Below are 23,765 nucleotides of genomic sequence, written 5' to 3'. Positions count from 1 at the left end.
TGTCAATCTAATAAATAAAATATATATATATATATATATATAATATTTACACACATATATAGAGAGAGAGAGAGAGAGAGAGTATATGGGGGGGGGAATGGCCCACTTCATTTAGGAAAAAGTAGGAGAGAAAGTTCTAAAACCATACTGTCACCTAATATAAATCTCTATTATCCTGATCCTTTTGAAAACTGTTATTAACCTCTCTATTTGGAATAATTGTTTCCAATGTTTACTACCCATTGAAAAAAGAAATACTATCATTAGTTTTTTACCTAAATGTACTATTTAGCTCTTTAGGTGGTCTCCTTGTTTTAATGTACATCAATTAGGAGAAACAACACGTTTTCTCCTTTTTAACTTTACAGACTTTTCTAGTCATCCAACTTTGGTAAGCTCTACTTTACAAAGTTCATCCATACAACAGCTAAGAATTAGGTATCTCAATGATTCTAAAAACCACAGAGAAAATGGTCTGACTCATTCATCATAAAAAGCCTATTATTTGTTAACAGTAATTTTTACTAGGCCACATGAAGATGTTACTCTCTAAATTTAAATGGCTGGCTGATTGTGCTCTATTGCTTTAAGTTTATTTCTTAGGTAGAGGAGGATCATATAGAAGTATGTTGGACGGTTTAGAAGGTTTAGAAGTATGTTGGAATGTTGATAGAAGCTTATTAATAATACCAGCTACTGTATGTTAGTTTACCCACACTTAGTTGCCGCACTTAAGAGTCCATATGTAGTCTCATTCAAACCTTGTAATAACGCCAAAAGATATATGCCATTACCCTCATTTTACACATGAAGAAAACAGAAGCTTAAAGGTATTTAAATCAAAGTTGTGTCTCTTGTCCTACGTGCACTAGACCTAATAAGAACTCCATAAATTAGAGTTAAAGGGAAAAAAAAAATCATAGAATATGTTTACATAATTTTTTTTAAATGTCAGCATATATTTGTGTAAAAGCATGAAAAATTGGAAACACATACAAATATATGGTTGCCTCTGGGCAAACGTGTAAAGGAGGTTAGGGTCAAGAAGGAACTTTCAGATTCTTCTGTAAATTTTTTATATGGCTTTACTCTTAAACAAAACAATGTAAATCTATTCCTCTAAACAAAAACAATGTAAATATATTCCTCTTTGTAAGTTTTTTTCCTTACAAGAATAAAAGTATTGGCTGGGCGCAATGGCTCACACCTGTAATCCCATTACTTTGGGAGGCTGAGGCAGGTGGATCACGAGGTAAGGAGTTCCAGACCAGCCTGGCCAACATGGTAAAAGACCATCTCTATTAAAAATCCAAAAACTTAGCCTGTATTAGGTGGCATGTGCCTGTATTCCCAGCTGCTTGGGAGGCTGAGGCAGGGAGAATCACTTGAAGCCAGAGTGCAGTGGTGTAATCTTGGCTCACTGTAATCTTGGAGTGAGAGCCAAGATTATACCACTGCACTCCAGCCTAAGTGACAGAGCAAGACTCCATCTTAAAAAAAAAAAAAAAAAAAAAAAAAAAAAAAAACTATCACAAAAATAGAAACATTTATTAATCAGAACTAATACATATACTACTGTAGTTCTGTGCCAAGCTCTCTTTCACCTTTAGACCTATGCTTTTCCTCAGCTTACAATATACATTTTTTCCCTCTTCCATTTCATATGGCCAACTTCTTCCTTCAAAAAACTTTGCCTTGACAAGCTCTCTCACTTCTGTGAGAGTAGGGTAGGGTAGGGGAGTAGCAATGTTTAGGTATAACCAAGATAATTTAAAAGTTCCTGTATTAAGGCCTACCAGCAGTTTGGTGTACTGGAAAATTCTGTAATTCCCCTCCTCTGTTATGTACTCTCTGATAGGGCCTGCGTAGAATAAAACTGCTATTTCCAATTGGAGCCTGGAAGTGAAGGCAGTGGCATTATGATGTGTTCTAAACCTGAGCTAATACATGGCTCTTGGATCACCATATGTATAAAAATAAAAAGGCTAAGAAGAAAAATCCTCTCCCAATTTAAGATTAGAGATAAAAAAAATTATCAAGAAAGGGCATCAATTATATTAACGTCATATATTTTAAACACAATATCCTGTAGTAGGTAGCCGTAAACGACAATTTTATCTGCCCTCTTCAGTATCTTTCACAAAGTGAAATCATTAATAAATACCTGATGAACTAAAATGGCTTTCCATCTTAGGGTGGCAGGCTAGATATGAAATGTAATAAGAAATGTAATTTTTAAAAAAAAAGCTGTCTTGAAGAACCTTTTGGGTCAAGTATAAGCTTGAGAGAATTACCATTCTCTTCTCAAGAAAAGCGCAGTTCTATATTTCAGATAAATTAAGAACCATGCTGTACAAAAAAAAAATTTCACATACATTATATAATTTATAACTGCACTTTATGACTATTATTTATAACAGCACTCTGTTATCACTGAAATCTTGTGCATATACATGAAAATTTCCAGATAGGCCTCTCTATTCATGTAGTAATTATCTCTTTTTCTCTTAGTTAATAAGAAAGTCCTTTATTATATGTTCATAATTTTAAGTGTGTGAGAGAGTGTGTGTGTGTGTGTGTGTGTGTGTGTGTGTGTGCGCGCGCGCGCGTGGCATGGGAAACAGTAAAATTCTATTACTGACATTTCCAGATTTTTATTCTAATTATGTTACTTAATTACTATATATTTTGGTACTATGACATCCACAATATTTACTACAATTTGCCAACCCTTAAAAAAAAGTTTTATATCCCTTTTTTCAAATATCAAGCTGTCTTGAGTTTAGAAGATCTTCAGAGAATTGTCTCTAGAATCTAAAAATAGCACATTCCCCTTATTTTTTCACTATAGCTATAATTCATTTCCCTAGAAGACCTGGCTAAACCTGGCTTTCCTAGTCAAATGATCAAGTAAATCCTTTTTGGACTTCCATATCTTCATCTCTAAAATTAAGAAGAAGCGATCAGGCAGAAAGAACCAAAAGATGTACTTAAGTTCCCTTCAAAAAGAAAAAGAAAGAAAGGAAAGGAAAGGAAGGAAAGAAAAAAGAAAGGTAAGACAGAGTAAACACTAAACAAAATAATAGGCTACTAACTCATAATAACACTAAGATATGAGACATCAAAAGATTTTTGTCTTTTTAAAATTAACTGTGATTAGCAGTTTTTCATAAGCCCTTAATCTCACAGAGCATGTTGCATTCAACTAAACAGGTTATTATGTGTTCTTTTTCAAAAAGTCCACAATGTAGCTTTTACACAAACATACACAGGTCAAGACAGATTCCTTGGGAATTGTTAAGTATGTTCACTATTCTTAAGAATCAAAACAAGCAGCCCAGTTGGGTGAAGTGGCTCAGGCCTGTAATCCCAGCATTTTGGGAGGCAGAGGCAAGTGGATCATTTGAGCTAAGGAGTTCCAGACCAGCTTGACCAACATGGAGAAACCCCATCTCTACTAAAAATACAAAATTAGCCGGACATAGTGGCTCATGCCTGTAATCCCAGCTACTTGAGAGAACCTGGCAGGCGGAGGTTGCAGTGAGCCGAGATCGCACCACTGCACGACAACCTGGGCAAGAGGAGCAAAACTCCGTCTCAAAAAATCAAGCAAGCAAGCAAGCAAGCAAGCAAGACAACTAAAGGGCTCAGAAGGATAAGGAAAAATCTTTCTCCCTAATAATCTCCATTTCTCCAGGCTAGGCACACGGTGACTCATGCCAGTAATCCCACCATTTTGGGAGGCCGAAATGACAGGATGGCTTGAGGTCAGGAGTTTGAAACCAGCTTGGTCAACATAGCAAGACTCCATCTCTAAGTAAAAAAAAAATTTTTAATTAATAAAAAATAAAAAACATGAAAAAATAAAAAGAAATCACTTTCTCCAAAAAGTTGCTTCCTTCTATTCTACTATAGCCCCAACCTGCTAGACTGTGTTGAGCATCTTACCTCCCTATCTCCCTGCTTAACTTACCACCCCACTTAACTCCAAGACTGAGTTAAGTAGCAGGCACTGTCGGCAGTCTACTACCGGTCATTCCCAAACCCCCTCTTCCTTGCTAACTGTAATCCCTTATTTGGTTTAAGTATCTATCCTGTACTAGAAGAAAAGCAGACCCCACCTCCAATCAAGAAAGTCATAATTGGCCAAACCCAATCATGGAAGTTCCATTTCCAGTACTTGATCTAGACATGGGCATGTGACCCATAACTCTGACCAGTGAGATATGAGTCACTATAAAAGAAACTGCTTCTTCTGCTGCTGAATGCTGTCCAGGATGCATGTGATGGCTGAAAATAGGAACATAAGGGGCATTAATCTGAAATACATGCCGAGACTGGCAGAGAGACGTTTGATGACATAACTGAATCAATCTGTCTGGCACTGCCTTACTGTCTATGAAAAATTATAAAAATATCCTAAAAACTCTGTGCTTTCTGAAGATACTTAAGATAAATATCACAGAAAATATTTCTAACACTGAACTTTTCTCACTCCACTTTAACAAAGATTATTTGCAACTCAAAGGCAGAAAATAGCCTCTGGATCCTTGCAGTATCTAAAATCAGAGTATACATCCTAAATACATGCTCCTTGAATAACTGTGCTAATGTATGTGTGAATGGTGGGAAGAGGAGTTGAGGCTAAAAAATGCTGGATGACTGAAAAAGACTTAAGTTAAGTCAGAAGTTCAAGACCAGTCTGGGCAACAAAGTGAGACCGTATCTCTAGAAATGTTTTTTATTTTGTTTTGTTGTGAAACCAAGTCTTGCTCTGTCACCCAAGTTGGAGTGCAATGGCGCGATCTCACCTCACTGCAACCTCTGCCTTGCAGGTTAAAGCGATTCTTCTGCCTCAGTCTCCCGAGTAGCTGGGATTACAGGCACCCACCAACACGCCCAGCTAATTTTTGTATTTTTAGTAGAGAGGAGGTTTCACCATGTTGGCCAGGCTGGTCTTAAACTCCTGACCTCGTGATCCACTTGCCTGAGCTTCCCAAAGTGCTGGGATTACAGGCATGAGCCACTGTGCCCAGCCTAGAAACGTTTTTTTAAAAAATTGGCCAGGCGTATGGTGGCACACACCTGAAGTCCCAGCTATTCAATGGGAGGACTGCTTGAGCCCAGGAGTTCAAAGCTATGGTGTGTATCACTGCATTCCAGTCTGAGTGACAGAGCGAGACTGTATCAAAAAAAAAAAAAAAAAAAGGATAACTACAGTTTCTACTGGGACACTGAACAAAGAACAAAGGACTAATAATACAGGTATACAGGAAATAGAACTGGGGACAAAAATCTAAATTTTATCACTAGCGGGGTGTACCATTTATTAGTACAGTACCACACTACACTAAGTGAAAGTTATTCTTTTATTTTAACAGCAAAGAATTCTATGTCTTTTACTTTAATCTTATCTACCTATATATAGTACAGTGTTATGCTTCCCACCGAAGAGCTAGAATGGAAAATCAATAGGGTTTTGTACTTGAGACTATAACTTCTACCAAATTTATGATTCTTTAACATAAATCAGAAGCTCTGTTGGTGCCATCAACAAAAAACGACTTTCTCTCAAAATTATGGGCTAAGAATCTCATCTTTCTACTTCCCAATCTACATCTGTTCTAGTTTCTACCCTTTCATTTACTCCTGATTTCATCAATAAAAATGTAATGTAGCCTCAGTATGTTCTTTCATTATTATGCCTCAACTGAAGGAAGCATGTGGCCTTCATATTTGAGAATCAACTAATAAACTTTCCCACAAAAACCGTTATAAGCAAAGGTTAAAGTCTAAACTATTAACATTACTAGCACCAAATAAATGTACAGTGTTTGACATTGCTCACTTTCATTTTTTAGTATGTCTTCCATATGTAATATATTTCAGATATACTGCCTGGGTATCAGCTTTTGCTGGTGATTCTGGCAACAATCATTTCCAGTACTGGCATTACAGGCCTTTTTCACTTAAGTCAACAAACAACTCACAAACTTTTAGAAATATGAACCATTAGTGCATAAGTTGATCTCATGTTAGCAGAGTATAACTATAAATTATATTTTACTAAAAATCTGGGCAGTGTTTAATTTCCATATAGTATTACACATAGTAGCTTTTTTTAATTTCAAGAAGTTGATGTGAAGGACAATCTATCATGAAACAATATACCCATCTATGATGGTTAGTTTTATGTTTTCAATTTTGCTACAGTACTCAGTCTATCAAACACTAATCTAGGTGTTGCTATAAAGGCATTTTTGTAGATGTGGTTGAACCTACAATCAGCTGACTTTATGTAAAGAAGACTACCTTCAATTATGTGAGTGGGTCTCATCTAATCACTTACAAAGCAGTAAACTGAGATTTCCTGAGAAATCCTAGCTAAAGACTGAAGTATCAGCTGCTGTCCTAGAGTTCCCAATCCAATGGCCAGCTCAACCAGAAGACAAATTTCAGACTTGCCAGCCCCAACAACCAAGTAAGTCAATTCCTTGAAATGAAATATAGTATCTATCTGTTATATACAAAATCTCCTAATGGTTTTGTTGCCTTGAAGAAACCTGATACCATTTTTCACACTAAAATTACACACACACGTGCGCACACGCGCGCAATGTAACTAAAGCATCCGGATATCCATGACAACATCCAGGTTTTTAACATTTTTTTGTTATACCTGTTCTGAGATGGAGAAAGAGTGGAAATGCAGAGGTCCTTGGCCCAGCAGAAGACAGAAGTCTTTACAACAGAGTAGCCTAAATACATTAAAGTGTGTAAGAATAATGAAAACCAACTTACACAAAAGATAGATGCTTTTTAAATACACAGAAAGCTGGTACGGGTTAAGACCCAGGCAAGCATTAAACACAGCAACCCACAAAAACTATGCTAATAATGTTGTTTCAAGCTTCTGTTAATAACTGACACTGAATAACAATAGCTAACATTTACTGACTTCCACACCCTATTCTGGTGCTTTACATACACTAACACATTTAAACTCAACATCATCTCTGTGAAGTAGGTACTATTAATATCTTCTCTTTAAGGATGGAGAAATGAGGTTGGGCTTGGTGGCTCATGCCTGAAATCCTAGCACCTTGGGAGGCTGAGGCAGGAGGAACACTTGAGCCCAGGAGTTCCAGATCAGCAACAGTGAGACCCTGTCTCTACTTTAACAAAAAAAAGAAAAAAGAAAAATAAAAAGAAATAGAGGCACAAGAGGATTACAATCAAAAAGTGGCAAAGCCAAGCCAAGATGTAAACACAAGCTGCCTTGTTCCAGAGTCTGTGCTTTGCCATTCCATGATACCACCTATGAAAGCAGAGAAATGATGTTATTTTTAAAAAGCAGAAAACTAGTAACTAGTACTAAAATGTTAGGTTTCAACACAGATTTAAAATCTAATATGTTAGGTGTTTAAAAATTAATAATGAAAATTACATAAAATATAGACTATCAGGTGCAAAATGCAAAGAAAATAAATCTCTCTAAGAAAGGAAAGGCAGAGATAAAATACATAGAAAGCAAGAAGAAGATCAACTCCAAACATATCAATTATTACTATAAATGTAAATATGTTAAAGTTCTCTATTACAAGAAACCTGTGTAACAGGCTTTAAAGAAAAGACTAGCTAAACATTGTTTATTTATAAGAAACACATCAAAATTAAAATGACATAAAAAGGAAGATTACACGGCCAGGTGCAATGGCTCACACCTGTAATCCCAGCACTTTTGGAGGCCGAGGTGGGTGGATCACCTGAGGTCAGGAGTTCAAGACCAGCCTAACATGGTGAAACCCAGTCTCTACTAAAATATAAAAATCAGCTGGGCGTGGTGGCGGGAGCCTGTAATCTCTGCTACTTAGGAGGGTCAGGCAGAAGAATCGCTTGAACCCAGGAAGCAGAAGTTGTAGTGAGCTGAGATTGCATCATTGCACTCCAGCCTGAGCAACAAGAGTGAAACTCCATCTCCCAAAAAAAGGAAGATATAGAAACAAGTTAAGACAAATGTGAAAAAATGACAGTATTAATATAAAAAGGGAATGTGTTAAGCAAAGAGAATTATTTTTAAAACATTGCATATTTTATATTGATAAAAAGTACAATTATTTAGGTATATAACGTTCATATATAGGTTAAGCCTATATACTTAGGCTTAACCCAGCCTAAGTATAAAGCTATGAATAGATAACATAAAAACCATTAGAAATATAAACAGAAATGGACAAATCCACAATTATTATGTAGGGCTGACACAATCAAATATAAGCTAATCAAGTAGTCTAAGGCAGCAAAAATATATGCGATTTAAGCAATACAATTAACAAATACAGAATATTTTCCCTTAATAAACAGAATATACTATTTTCAAATAAACATAGAACTTTTAAAACACCATAGACTATAAATAAAAAGTTTTAATAAAATCTCTAAAGTAGGAATCACATAAAGCATAAGTTATACTTTGTCATATGAAACTAGGAATCTGAGTAGCGTAAATGAAAAGATCTAAAGATCCCAACATCTGCATTTCCTAAGATGCTAGAACAGCACGGTCAGATTATACTGAGCCCCACAATCAACAAACCCATCCACTGTACTTACCAGTTTTCAATGTCCAACTCAAATAAAAGCAGACAACCAAGGCTCATGGGATTACTTGAATAAAGCCTTTAAAATTAAAGAGTATCCAATCTACATGGGAAGCTAGTAATAAAAGCAACTAAAATCAATAATAAATAACAACCAGAAAAAAGTAACCTGGAAAAATCAGGGTCATGTGGTAACTCATGCCTATAATCCCAGCACTTTAGGAGGTTGAGGTAGAAGAATTGCTTGAGCCCAGGAGTTTGAAACTGGCTTGGGCAACATAGCAAGACCTCATCTCTACAAAAAACTAAAAAAAAAAAAAAAAAAAAAAAAAATTAGCTGGGCACTATTCAGATCCCTAGTTTTATATCCCGAAGTATAGCTTATGCTTTATGTGATTTCTAGTTTACACTACTTAAATCCCTGGTTTTACATGCCAAAGTACAGCTTATGCTTTATGTGATTTCTACTTTAGATATTTTATTGAAACTTTTTATTTATAGTCTAATGTATGGTGTTTTAAATAATAAAGTTACTGGAACTTCTAGGCTCCAGTGAACTCCTAGCCTAGGAGTTCCAGTGAACTAGTTGTGATGAGCCATGATCACAACACTGTACTATACTGGGCAACAGAGCAAGATCCCATCTTAGAAAAAAAGGAAAAGTAGAAGCTATAAAAGGAAGTGAAAACTTCAAGAAGGAAAAAACCCTCTAAAAACAGAAAATGTATACATAAACAAGAGGCTACTAAAAAAGAAAAAAAAAAATCTCTTGGAAGTTAAAAATATAAAATGAAACTCAATAGTATATGATCAAGCAATGTCTTTCCATGACGAAATCTCATAGAAAACAAAACCAAAAAATAATATGAAAAAAAGGAGAAAAAGATATGGATAGGCTGGGCGCCGTGGCTTACACCTGTAATCCCAACACTTTGGGAGGCCAAGGCAGGCGGATCATGAGGTCAGGAGTTGAGACCAGTCTGGCCAACATGATGAAACCCCATCTCTTCTAAAAATACAAAAATTAGGCTGGGCATGGTGGCTCATGCCTGTAATCCCAGCGCTTTGGGAGGCCAAGGCAGGTGGATCACCTGATGTCAGGAGTTCGAGGCTAGCCTGACCAACATGGAGAAACCCCATCTCTATTAAAAATACAAAATTAGCCGGGTGTGGTGGCCCATGCCTGTAATACCAGCTACTTGGGAGGCTGAGGTAGGAGAATCACTTCAATCCGGGAGGCAGAGGTTGCAGTGAGCTGAGATCACACCACTGCACTCCAGCCTGGGTGACAAGAGTGAAATTCTATCTCAAAAAATAATAATAATAAAAACAAAAATTAGACTTAGAGCATGGTGGCACATGCCTGTAATCCCAGCTACTTGGGAGGCTGAGGCAGGAGAATTGCTTGAACCCAGGAGACAGAGGTTGCAGTGAGCCGAGATCATGCCATTGCACTCTGGCTCTAGGCAACGGAGCAAGACTCTGTCTTTGGGGGGGAAAAATGATACGAATATTAGATCATTCATCTGAGAGAACTAACATATATGTAACAGGAGTTCTAGAAGGGGCAACATAAAAAACAGAGGGCAAGAAATGAAATGAGTAGAAGGTAAGTTTTCAGAATTGATGGCCAGTGAGTTTCTAGACAAAAAGCCACAATGGGAAAAAGAGACCCATACCAAGGCACATTGCTGAAATTTTAAAACACTGAGGACAAGACAAAAAAAAAAAAGCCTAAAAACTTCCAGAGGGGAAAAAATAGGTTACAGGAAACAGAGAATCCTACTGGCCACAAACTTTAACAGCAATACCGGCAGCTAGAAGAAAACAGAATAAATGCCTTTAAAATTCTGAAATAAATTATTTCCAATGTGATCCAAACTACCTATTAAAGACGTGAGGCAAAGGAAAATGAATAAAGATATTTTCAGACATGCAAGGTCTCAAAAATATAGTTATCTCCCAAATGATCTTTCTCAAAGAGTTATGAAGTTATACTTTCACAAATGAGGAGACCAAGAAAGAGAAAGAAATGGGATTCTGGAAGCAGGATAAAAAATCAGCTAGATATAAGAAGAATCTCAAAAATGAGAATGAAGGAAGATCCCCGACCTGATCATCAACCTAGAATGCAACCAGTACAAATTGGTGAAGTTTAGAAGTTTGAGAGAGGTTATCTCCAAAAAAGAAGAACATCTGAAAGTTTTAATGTAGTGACAGGAGATGTACACAACTAGGAGCAAAGACTTCAGGAAAATAGTAATAAATATCTTGACTGTGGTAATGGTTTCATGGGTGGGTGTGGGTGTGTGTCAAAACTTATTAAATTTGTACTTTTACAATATGGGCATTTTTATGTCAATTATACCTAAATGCTATTTTTAAAAATAAAAACAAGAAATGCCAACAAAAGTATTCATATTAAATGCTAACATACATTATAAGACACAATCACATGAAAGGTAAAAATTTAAAAACTGTAAGAAAAATCTAGGCAGACAATAAACCAGGTGAAAATTCACTAAAATGTTGCCAGTACTGTTTTTAGATGGTGGAAACATAGGTAATTTTTCTATTTCTGGATTTTTCAAACTCTGTATAATGAGTAACTATTAATACTTTTATAATAAAAACTTTTACAATGAATACATTTTCTGCAACTTGTAACTGGGGAAGAGAACTCAGAAACAGATCATCTATGCCAGCAACTACTGATAATTCACTATTGATAATTTTTATCACCAACTTCTTGAGATGGTAGGGAAAGGTTGCTGAAGAACAGTTTACCAAAAGGTACTTGGCATTCAGAAATTGAGCTGTCCAGTAATAGTAGCCAATTAAAAAAAAAAAAATCCTATTGCTTCTCAGCCTTTTGGCTATGATTAAATGTAAAAAAATTCCTTGGGCCAGGCGTGGTGGCTTATGCCTATAATCCCAGATTTTGGGAGGCCAAGGCAGGCAGATCACCTGAGGTCAGGAGTTCAGGTCCAGCCTGGCCAACACGGCGAAACCCTGTCTCTAATAAAAATGCAAAAATTAACTGGTAGTAGTGGCAAGTGCCTGTAATCCCAGTAACCTAGGAGGCTGAAGCAGGAGAGTCACTGGAACCCAGCGGGGCAGAGGCTGCAGTGAGCTGAGACTGCACCACTGTACTCCAGCCCGGGCGACACAGCAAGACTCCATCTCAAAACAAAACAAAACAAAACAAAAACTTAAAAAAAAAATTCCTTCAAGATTCACACATCTGGGCTTTAAATAAATAAATAAATACAATTTCTTTAGAGATGAGAATCTCTGATGCCCAGTGTGGAGTACAGTGGCACAATCATAGCTCACTGTGGTCTCAGCAGCTCAACTAGCTGAGACTATAGGCACATGCCACTGTGCCTGGATAATTTTGTATGTGTTTTTGGTGGAGACGGCATCTCGGTTTGTTGCCTAGCCCGGTCTCAAACTCCTGGGCTCAAGCAATCCTCCCACCTTGGCCTCCCAAAGTGCTGGGATTATAGGAATTTATGTGTCACCATGCCCGGCCCCAAGTATGGTTACTGACTACTTCACTGAAATGTTGCTGGTGTGAACTGAGATACGTTAAGCATAAAACACACAACAGATTTTTAAGATGTAATAGAAAATATATAATATTTTTATAATTTTTACACTGATTATACGCTGAAATGATGTTTAGGTCAGGCACAGTGGCTCACGTTAATAATCCTAGCACTTTGGCAGGCCGAGGCAGGAGGATCACTTGAGGCCAGGAGTTCAAGACGAGCATGGGTAACATAGTGAGACCCCCATCTCTACAAAAACATTTAAATATTAGCAGGGTGTGGTGGCACATGCTTGTAGTCCCAGCTACTTGGAAGGCTGAGGCCAGAGGATTGCTTAAGCCCAGCAGTTAAAAGCTGCAGTGAGTCATGCAGTACCACTTACTGCACTCCAGTCTGGGTGACAGAGCAAGACCCTGCCTCAGAAAAAAAAAGAAACAATGTTTAGATATAGCGGATTATATGAAATATATTATCAAATTAATTCCACCTGTTTTTTTAAATGTGGCTACTAGAAAATTTAAGCTAGGTTGGGCACAGTGGCTCACGTCTGTAATCCCAGCACTTTGGGAGGCCAAGGCAGGCAGATCACTTGAGGTCAGGGGTTTGAGACCAACTCGGCCAACATGGTAAAACCCTGTCTCTATAAAAATACAAAAATCAGCCAGGCATGGTGGTGCATGCCTGTACCCCTAGCTGCTTGGGAGGCTAAGGCAGAAGAATCGCTTAAACCTGGGAGGTGGAGGTTGCAGTGAGCAGAGATTGTGCCAGTGCACTTCAGCCTGGGTGACAGAGCAAGACTCTGTCTCAAAAAAAAAAGAAAAGAAAAGAAAAGAAAATTTAAACTACATATGAGATACCCATTATGTTTCTATTGAATAGTGCTGAAATAGGACTTTTTATAGAAATCTACTTAACCTATCAGAGATACACTTAAGATGGAGTCTCTTACAACAACTTTATCCTTGGATTTCAATTACATTTCAAATTTCTCATTAATTTCACAGACTTAGGAACACCAGATATATCCAGTGTTATTCAACTAAGCCTTCTAAGACTGGATCTCTGATTTCAGAAACATTATTCTATCAAATAGTTCCCTCGGTTTTCTCAACTATAAAATAGGAATAACAACATACTATGTAGTTACTGAGAGAACTAAATAAGATGTACTACAGAACAACTAAGTGGCATGTTATGGACTTGCTATATCGGTCAGCCAGCAATGTAACTACTTCTACACTATTTTCTCTCAAAATGCAACATTCACATTCAGGCCTACTGAAATTATAATTAGGTCATGAACTTTCAGGGTCGCTTTAGACCAAAAATCTCAGTAGTTACTTTCCAAAGTCAGTCTATGACAGTGATTTAAATTATACAAAACTTCAGGCCAGGCACAATAGCTTACACCTATAATCCCAGCACTTTGGGAAGCTGAGGCCAGTGGATCACATGAGGCTGGGAATTAGAGACCAGCCTGACCAACATGGAGAAACCCGTCTCTACTAAAAATACAAAATTAGCCGGGCATGGTGGCACATGCCTATAAGCCCAACTACTAAGGAGGCTGAGGCAGAATTGCTTGAACCCAGGAGGTAGAGGTTGCAGTGAGCTGAAACACCACCACTGGACTCCAGCCTGGGCAGCAAAACTCCATCTCAAAAAAATAAATAAATAAAAATTTAAAAAATAAAATATATAAAACTTCAAACTGTACTGTCTTCCACATTTTTTGTTGTTATTTAAAATAATCCAGCCAAGTACACAAAACTGTCATTTTCAGATGTAGAAAAAGGCTTAGAAGTTAAGTGAGTAGGATATCCAGATTTACAAAAATATTAATATTGCCAGAAAACTTCATTTTAATCATTAGATTTTAAAAATAAGACACAAATCCTATGAGAACTCAACTACTAGGGAGGGGGAACAAAGAAATATGACAGAACTAGAGAAGACTGGGAATTTTAAGTTCTCAAAAAAACAAGAGTTATCTCGATTATTAGAACACAAAGCATAAAGCCCATTTATTTAAAATAAGAGCACATTTATACTTTAAAATTAAATCTGTAGTCTCCACAAAATATCTTTCAAAAACTCAAATCCAAAAAGGTTCTGAAGATTTTTAGTGCCATTGGTTTGTGTTATAGCTACAATATTGTGCCTATCAATAAGAGACTAAATAAAAAGCAAAAATAAAACATCATTTAATTATCTACATTGAAGATCAGCAATTATAAAACTTTACATGCACCTAACTTCAGCTGTTATACAAAATCATAATCATTTGTTCCTTTCTAAGAAGGAATACAGCATTCAGAGCTTATTATTAATGAACAATGACAAGAGCTAAAATTAATATAGCCACTGTCTTTTCATTTTGTGGCAAATAGCTCTCAATAACTTACCGTCTGATTTAATTAAGTGGTTAAAAGGATCTAACTTCAAGTTTATACTCTAAATACAATGTTTTTCAAAGAGTGGACAATAAACAGTTTTTCCCCCCTGTGGAAAAGCAGTTTTTCATTTTTCCAAAAATTGTACCAAAGTAAAGCAAAGTTCTAGATGATGGAGGCATATTGTGTAGGAGTTAGCAGTACTGCCCTCACTATGTACTCACTGGACAGTAGTACAACCCCAAGAAAAGGATGGTTAACAGTTTTTGTTGTTGCTGTTAAGGAAATAAAAAACAGCTCATTGATAGTAAGGAAGCTATTCTGTGAAACTTTCATTTTTTTGTGTGCACATATACTGGGTCACAATGTAAATGTTCCTAGAATGGGTCTCAAAAAGGTTTGAAAGCCACTGCAAAGTAGTCTATCTATAGCAAACTATTACATATTCAGTAATTGGAGGAGTGTTGCAGGAATCAGACTGTACCAAGGTAAAAATCCTTTTTGACTGTCAGAGCATAAGAAGCATATTTAAGGCATGGGCCTAAAGCTGACTGGATTATCCAACTCTACCACTCACTTTACTAATCAGACAACAAACTTACCCAAGGTCATTCTTCTATAGTTTGCATTAGAACTAAGTCTCCCACTCTAATTCTCAAATTAAGCTGCAGAAAGCATGTAAGTATTAATTAAGAATTTCCTATTTGGTTTTCAATAACCAAAAGAAACTGCAGCTTAACACATGCAACTATTTCCTCAAATACTATTCTACCAGATTAATGACCATGCCAGCTCTCCCATTAAAACCTTTTTCTAGCTAGTGACTTGGTACTTAGCTTTTTATAGCACTTTTCTTTTCCCATTATGCTCAGTAGTGCATGCAACACACTACATTTAGGAATGCAACTGACTTCCTTTGGGAATGCATAACCGAGGCCATAAATATGACTGAAATTTTCGTGAATTTCTATAATGTGTCTAAACTTAGAAGCAAAGTACTACAAAATCAAGTTAAATCAGAGCACATTTTGTGATTAGCATACCTCACTATTAAAACATCATATGTATTCTAAGAGGTATCATTCAAAACTTGAAGTATATCCAAAATACTCCATTCCCATCTCCTGATAAATAAATCTTTACTGACAACTGAGTCGGTAAGGGGAGAAACAAGTTAAGGACAGAAGTTAAAACTGAATTTGACAAAGATGGGGCAGGTTATCACAGCTTCATACTGTAAGCAAAGGTTTATTTCTACATCCTCTTTCCTAATATCCATAATAAACTCATAATATTACTTTCAAAGAACCCAAAAAAAGGTGCCTCAAATTATTTCCATAAAGAAAACAACATGATTCCCTATTAAGCAATTCTGTTAATGACTATCCACAAAATTCCAAATTTAAAAAAATTGCAAAACACTAGGAATGGCAGAGATACTGAGCCTTATTATGATTAGCCAAGCTGGTGAAGCACATAAAAGATGCAGGCAAGAGAAAAAGGAAGCTGAGTCAAGTACAGGGTCCTTTGCATCCACAGAGAAAATGCCTTATTTTTATTTCTCAAACTTGCAGTATAAAGACCAAAAAAATCCACTATTTTAATTCGACAGTCCAGTCAATTCACATGGCTGTATGTGAATTTTTATTTCAGAAAATTAAGGGAAAGGAGCCAGGCACAGTGGTTCACACCTGTAATCTCAGCACTTTGGGAGGCTAAGGCGGGTGGATCACTTGAAGTCAGGAGTTCAAGACCAGCCTGGCCAACATGGCAAAACCCCGTCTCTACTAAAAATACAAAGATGATCCAGGTGGAGTGGTGCACACCTGTAATCCCAGCTACTCAGGAGACTGAGGCAGAAGAATTGCTTGAACCTGGGAGGTGGAGGTTTGCAGTGAGCCTAGATAGTGCCACTGCACTCTAGCCTGGGTGACAACAAAGCAAGACTATGTCTCAAAAAAAAAAAAAAAAAAAAAAAGAAAGAGAATCTATAGTGTGTCGATGCATTTTAATATTATATTCACAGCAAGATAACCTAAATTACTTTTCCAACAGAGAATTCTAAATCTAAAAGCAAATACCATTCACATGTCAAATAAAATAATTGCCAAAAATTTACTCACTCATTTTTATAAAATGTTATGAAAATGAGTACATTCTTCAACTCTTTTGGAGAAGAGTAGACAATATGATTTAGAAAAAAAACATATAATTAGTGGCAATTTTAACAGAAGAGAATGCTTTCCCACTGAACTTCATAAAAACAAAACAAAATCCAGACTTCATCCGTTTTACATTTTAGAACAGTAAAATTCCTAATTTCTCATTTCCCAAATAATATTCCCCATTATTGTTTACTCCCCTTGAAATGTTTATTCCTCCGAGTTCCAAGATTCCCAGGTATGGATTTTGAATTTCCTGAAGCTTCCTGTGACTCCGTGGAGTTCACCAGAAAGAACATCAGAGAGAGGTCATACCTGTGTTAATAACTATTATTATCAGTATTACTAAGAATTTAAAATTTTTGCTCTAGAGTTTTTATATTTTAATAAGTCATTCACAATCTCAAGCTGTAATCACAATGAGGGTTAGCATGAGAGATATCGTCTTCCAATTTCTACAAACTTTTCTTTAAAAAGAAAAAAAAAGACTATTGGCCGGGTATGGTGGCTCACGCATATAATCCCAGCACTTTGGGAGGCAGAAGCAGGTGGATCACTTGAGGTCAGGAGTTCAATATCAGCCTGGCCAACAAGGTGAAACCCCATCTCTCCTAAAAATACAAAAATTAGCCAAGTGTGGTGGCCTGTGCCTATAATCCCAGATACTTGGGAGCCTGAGGCAGGAAAATCGCTTGACCCCAGAAGGCAGAGGTTGCAGTGAGCTGAGACTGCACCACTGCACTCCAGCCTGGGTGACAGAGCAAGACTCCATCTCAAAGAGAAACAAACAAAGAAAGACTATTTTACATATATTTCGAGGTTTTCAATGCCTTTGAAACTAAAACATCAAACAACAATCACGGGCATGAAAATTTTAAATATTTGCTGGGTGCAGTGGCTCATACCTATAATCCCAGTGCTTTGGGAGGCCGAGGCGGGCAGATCACCTGAGGTCGGGAGTTTGAGACCAACCTGAACAACATAGAGAAACCCCATCTCTACTAAAAATCAAAAATTAGCTGGGTATGGTGGCACGCGCCTGTAGTCCCAGCTACTCAGGAAGCTGAGGCAGGAGAATAGCTTGAACCTGGGAGGCGGAGGCTGCAATGGGCCAAGATGGCACCACTGCACTCCAGCTTGGTGACAGAGCGAGACTCCATCTCAAAAAGCAAACAAACAAAAAAAACCCACCACATTGAGCTCTAACTTTAACTTCACATTTTTAAAATGTAATAGCAAACAGCAGCTTGAAAACTGAAAAAGGCCAGGCATAGTGGCTCACACCTGTAATCCTAGCACTTTGGGAGGTTGAGGCAGAAGGGTCACTTGTGGCCAAGAGTTTGAGACCGGCTCAGGGAACACAGACCCTGTCACTACAAAAAAAAAATTTTTTTTTTGAGATGGAGTTTCACTCATGTTACCCAGGCTGGAGTGCAATGACGCAATCTCGGCTCACTGCAACCTCCGCCTCCTGGGTTCAGGCAATTCTCCTGCCTCAGCCTCCTGAGTAGCCAGGCATGGTGGTACATGTCTGTAGCCCTAGCTGCTCAGGAGGCGAAAAGAGAAAGATTGCTTGAACCCAGGAGTTCAAAGCTGCAGTAAGCCATGATCCTACCACTGCACTCCAGTTTGGGCCATAGAATGAGATCCTCTCTATTGTCTTCGGGGTCACAGACAACCTGAACTATTAGTTTTAATGTACATTACAAGGTAATTATAAAGTTCAAAGAGAAGCATGTTCAGCTTTTAAAACAAGAATTAACAAAAAACAAAAAAAAAAGAAAGAAACATGAATGATCTAGGCTCCACTCGACTTCTATGTGTTTGGATATAAGCTCGGCAAATTATTTCACTTCAGTCTCTTCACCCTGTAAAATGGGACTGATACCTCCCCTTCAGGTGACACAGAATATATGACAAAATAAATAAGAATATATATAAAACACAGTGTCTGGTTCATAAATAGTATCAAATTGCCAACCTTTTCTCACCGTTTTGAGAAAACCAGTCCTTCAAATACACATAGTTCAAACTATTTTTTTTCGAGACAGGGTATTGCTCTACTGCTCAGGCTAGCGTACAGTGGCACGATCATAGCTCACTGCAGCCTTGAACCACAGCTAGGACTCCAGGCATGTACCACCTTACCCAGCTAATATGTTAATTTTTTTTTTTTTTTTTTTTTTTTTTTTGTAGAGATGGGGTCTTGCTATGTTCCTTAGGCTGGTCTCAAATTCTTGACCTCAAGTGATCCTCTGCCCTTGGCCTCCCAAAGTGCTGGTATTACAGGCCAAATTTGATTAAACTTTACATCAGGCCCTAAAATAAGTTGCCATTGAAAACACAACTTGCCATAACAAGACAAATTTAAAGACAACTGATTTAAGAACTCTTTTGTGTTACAAGAAAGAGGATTACTTGGTATGCCACTTATTATATATAGTAATGTCTTACTCTCTACTAGTAAATACAAAATAAGGGAATAGCCATTATTGTAACTGCAAAAGTAAAATTTTAAACATTGATAAGTAGCTAGTATAAACATTTTTAAAATCTATTTTTTGTATATTAAATTTTGGATTTTAACACTATAACATAAATATATCCATGAAGATAAATCAATTTTAAACACCAATATCAAGAAGATAAAAAATCAGAAATTCACCTAGCAAGTTCAGAGACGAGATTCACTGTACTCAAATGAAAAAAAGAAAAACAGAATTAAGGTGACTAACCAATTTGATGTTATAAACAGTGTTATACTACTGACATTAAATTCTTGGCATTGAAAAATATTTGCAGAAAATATGAAAGAATTCATTTTGATATAAGGACCTTATGAAAACTAGTTAGGGGAGAAAAGCACCTGAAAGCAAATATATACCAAAGGACAAAAGAAGAAATACAATTAGTTATTATTATCAAAGCAAATGGGGGAAAGTCCTACAGACATAAACTATAGTTTATGAAATATGTAATATAATAGGATTGATAAGTGGGGAGTAAAATAAGAACTCTCGCTTGGGTCACTGAAAATACATATGTCTTTGGAAAACAATCTTAAAATGAATAGAAAATACTTAAATGCTCATGCTTGTAATTCCATTTCTGAAATTTAATCCTAAGAAAATAGTTTTAAACAGTGAAATCTGAGGTATTGATCGGTGCTCTGTTCACAAGACTAGGTAAATTCTCTTCTCCTTCTCCAAGCCTTTGTGGGTCTCTAGCCTCAAAACTGTTATTTTAGAACCAGGAATTAGAAGTCAATCTCCTCAGCTGGCTTCTGTCTGAGAAAGTCCACGCCCAAAGAAAGGAGTTTGGTTGGACTACACTCAAGTGGGAGGCGATGAGAATGGAGTTTGAGAGGTGGATGCTGGAGGAAAGGAGGGGATTAGAGGATTCATCCAGACAAGATCAATATATTCATCCTCCTCTTGAATTGCAAGGAGAAGGGAGGACAATGGAGAGACAATAATGGTAAAAACTTCCCTTTGGAAAATTATGCAAAAAATCCTATCACCCAATATTCTCTGTAACAAGGCCTTAAAGAAATCTTCCAGACTTACATAAATGGCCATGTCAATGGCAAGGAGTATAGGTGAAAGACTGGAGGAAAGCCCTTTCCTGATAAAGTTCTGGAATGTATGAAGCTTTCCAAGGATTAGGGGAAGGGGGATTTGTGCAAGAAAATAATGGCCAACTCAATTTGGTAAGCATATAACACAGATTAAATTTGGATTTCATAAAACAGAAATATATTTCATAGTTACAACCTTGTGGAGTAAGACCCTTGCCCACTATATATATAACAGAAAAAGTAGCAATACCTAACACTGTGGGGAAAAGAAGGAAATTATGGTATATGCACATAAGGAACTATCAAACAGCTATTAAAAATACACTATTTCTTATGTTATAACTGAATTATAACATTATCAGGATATAAAATTGGAAACACACATCTATGATCCCACTAGAACATATGTTCCATGAGGGCAGAATTTTTTCTGTATTTGCTACCTAAGACGGCCTCAAGCACATTAAGAGTACAATGAGCATTTAGTGAACAAATATTAAAATCCATCATGAGAGGGAGGAACAGGCAAACATTCTAAATGATATATAGATATTGTCTTTTAGTGATGAAACTTCAGCGGGGTTATTGTGGTTTTTATTTTTCCTTGTTTTCTAAGATGTCTCTGAATATAACTTCTGTAGTGGAAAAAAACTGATTATGAAGTAGTTCCCTTTAAATGCATTAAGAATTTCCTATATTTTCAAAATATCTTTGGTATGCTCAAGAGTACATTTAACAGTTTAAATAAAGGAAGCTGACTTAGGTTATCTTGAGTGGGTAGGAAGTGGAAAAGGCACACTAAGGCTTTTCCCCCTATACAGCTTAGTCAATATATGAAACTAAACTTCCTCAAAGACTTTCAATGTACTGTTATTTAAGCCCCTAACACTTGGCTTTTACAAATCTCTGAACCAAACAGTACCACTGTTCTAAAAACAAACTACTGCATTATAATGTTCTAACAATACCCCAAATTATATGTGAAGCAGTGAGTGGACTTTCTTGCAAATATCTGAACAAAAGCTGGAAGTGAAAAAATAATTTAATAATTTAGCTTTGTAATATATCAACCATGACGTCTAAACTTCTGTTCAGAGTGATCAAATGTATTAATGATCAATTTACTAGATTTAGTTCTAACTAAATGTTTGTATCAGTGGGATAAACAGTCTAATTAATTTTCTTTTACTGAGAATTTAAAAAATAGTAATAGGAATTCCAGTGCTTTTTACATATAACTTCAAAATTTTAATGTGGGAAATGGCTTTTCTATAAGGTAAATCAGGCAAATTATGCCACCATACAGCAATGCAACTATGTGTGTGCATATATATGTATACACAAAATTACATTGCTATATGGTGGCATACATACACACACCCACCCCAATTATCATTACTGTGTACAAATATTTTGCTGTTTTTTTAATCTAAAAACTTCAAAATTCTTAAATGGGAAAATGCTTTTGCTATGTGGTAAAACAGGCAAACTGTACCACCATATGGTACACTGACAACTATGAAAACAGGGTTCACACACACAGAAACCAGTGTGTCATACATAGTAACAATGCTTATCTCTGGATGAAGGTACTGACTGCAGGTGATTTTTTAATTTTCTTTTTCTTCCTCTAATTTCCTAATTTTTATAATGAGAGTGTTTTACTAATTTTTAAAGCATCTTTTTTGTGTATGATTTAAGGATGGTTACAAAAACTTAGGTAGAAATAAATGAAGTTTATAATTCAGATAATTTAGTCAAAATCAAATTAGTTTGTAGCCATAAACAATGACTATCAAAGGCCCTCGTGCAAAAAGAAAGTAAGCTTCTGTAGTCATTAAACTAAGAGGGTTTCTCAAGCCTGTAATCCCAATACTTTGGGAGGCTGAGACAGGAGGATTGCTTGAAGCCAAGAGTTCAAGACCAGCCTGGGTGACAGTGTGTGACCCAGTCTTAAAAATAAAAAATAATTTTAAAAAAATTACCATTAACAGTTTGAAAAGCATGGTCTTGGCATCTCAACTATTACAACTTTATCAGAATACAGCAGTTAAGGCCAGACTGCTTATTAGAATTAAGTAGCTAAGGCCAGGCATAGTGGCTCACACCTGTAATCCCAGAACTTTGTGGGGATCACTTGAAGTCAGGAGTTTGAGACCAGCTGGGCCAACATGATAAAACCCTGTTTCTACTAAAAATACAAAAGTTAGCTGGGTGTGGTGGTGCACCCTTATAATCCCAGCTACTCAGGAGGATGAGTGAGGAGAATTGCCTGAACCCAGGAGGCAGAGGTTGCAGTGAATGGACATCCTGCCACTGCACTCCAGCCTGGGTGACAGAGTAAGACTCCATCTCAGGGGCGGGGGGTAGAGAATGAAGCAGTTAACTATATTATCACTAAATATCTTTTCACCCTTATTTGTTGTAAAGGCACAAAGAATTTAACTATTTTGGCCAGGCAAGATGGTTCATGCCTGTATTCCAGCACTTTGGGAACTGAGGCAGGAAGATCACTTGAGCCCAAAAATTCAATGCTACAATGAGCTATAATCACGACACCGCCCTCCACCAGGCTGGGTGACAGAATAAGACCCTGTTTCAAAAACAAACAAAAAATTTTTAACTATTCTAGAAAAACTCAATGCTAATAGCTGAACAAGAAACAGTTTATCTTTCATAAACAAGAGGCAGATACCAAAAACCAATTTAACCTATTTCTCAGTATCATTAAGATATGAATTAGGACACTAAATTAATTAACAAGCTTAAGAAGCCACAATAGCCAGAAATTCTAAAGAATATAAAGCAGTAAGTTTATGCATTTAATGTATTCCAAACATACACTGCAGCTTATCTGAAATAAACCAAAATATTTACCAAATATTTCAAGATATTTACAGTAAACACTTTTAATATTCTCTTAGCAACAACTAAAGTACTCAAAGAACAAAGCCAAAAAGAAATATCATTTCTGATTACTGGACATGCTGGCAAATAACAAATGATAATAAAGGATAAGGATTCCAATTTTCTTAATAATCTGGTATTAAAAGCATCACAAACCACTAAGAGTTTAAAACCCCACATTTCTGTGTTCAATAACAGCAAAGAATTATGGCTTATAAAGGATACTAACACAAGAAACCACAAAAAAGGTATTAAGGTATTGTTTAAAAGGAAGTAGTAAGCTTATTGTAGCATTAACTTTCATAGGATTTTAATAGTCTAAATTGGCAATGGTCAACAGAAACACAATGTGAGCTAAATGCAATTTAATTTTCTAGTAGCCACATTAAAAATGTTAAAAGAGGCCAGGCGAGGTGGCTCACGCCTGTAATCCCAGGACTTTGGGAGGTCAAGGCTGGCGGATCATGATGTCAGGAGTTAAAGACCAGCCTGGCCAACATGGTAAAATCCTGTCTCTTTTAAAAAATACATATATATATATATATATATATATATATTTTTTTTTTTTTTTT

General features: G+C 36.5%; 1 protein-coding gene and 1 non-coding gene across 30 annotated transcripts in view; both read right to left on the bottom strand.

Moving 5' to 3' along the window:
- The window catches only part of WNK1 (WNK lysine deficient protein kinase 1), a 146,724-nt gene that overhangs the window by 114,338 nt on the left and 8,621 nt on the right, over positions 1 to 23,765 (bottom strand). The window lies entirely within an intron of this gene.
- LOC116534357 lies at positions 14,679 to 14,804 on the bottom strand. Its single transcript, XR_004261680.1, has one exon. It is a non-coding gene; the product is annotated as a U4atac minor spliceosomal RNA (small nuclear RNA).

Source organism: Sapajus apella, unplaced genomic scaffold (assembly GCF_009761245.1).
Source record: "Sapajus apella isolate SASKATOON/1434 unplaced genomic scaffold, GSC_monkey_1.0 scaffold86, whole genome shotgun sequence".
In the NCBI taxonomy this organism is placed as follows: domain Eukaryota; kingdom Metazoa; phylum Chordata; class Mammalia; order Primates; family Cebidae; genus Sapajus; species Sapajus apella.
The sequence above is the reverse complement of the archived record's forward strand: the minus strand, read 5'-3'. Positions and strand labels throughout refer to the sequence as shown.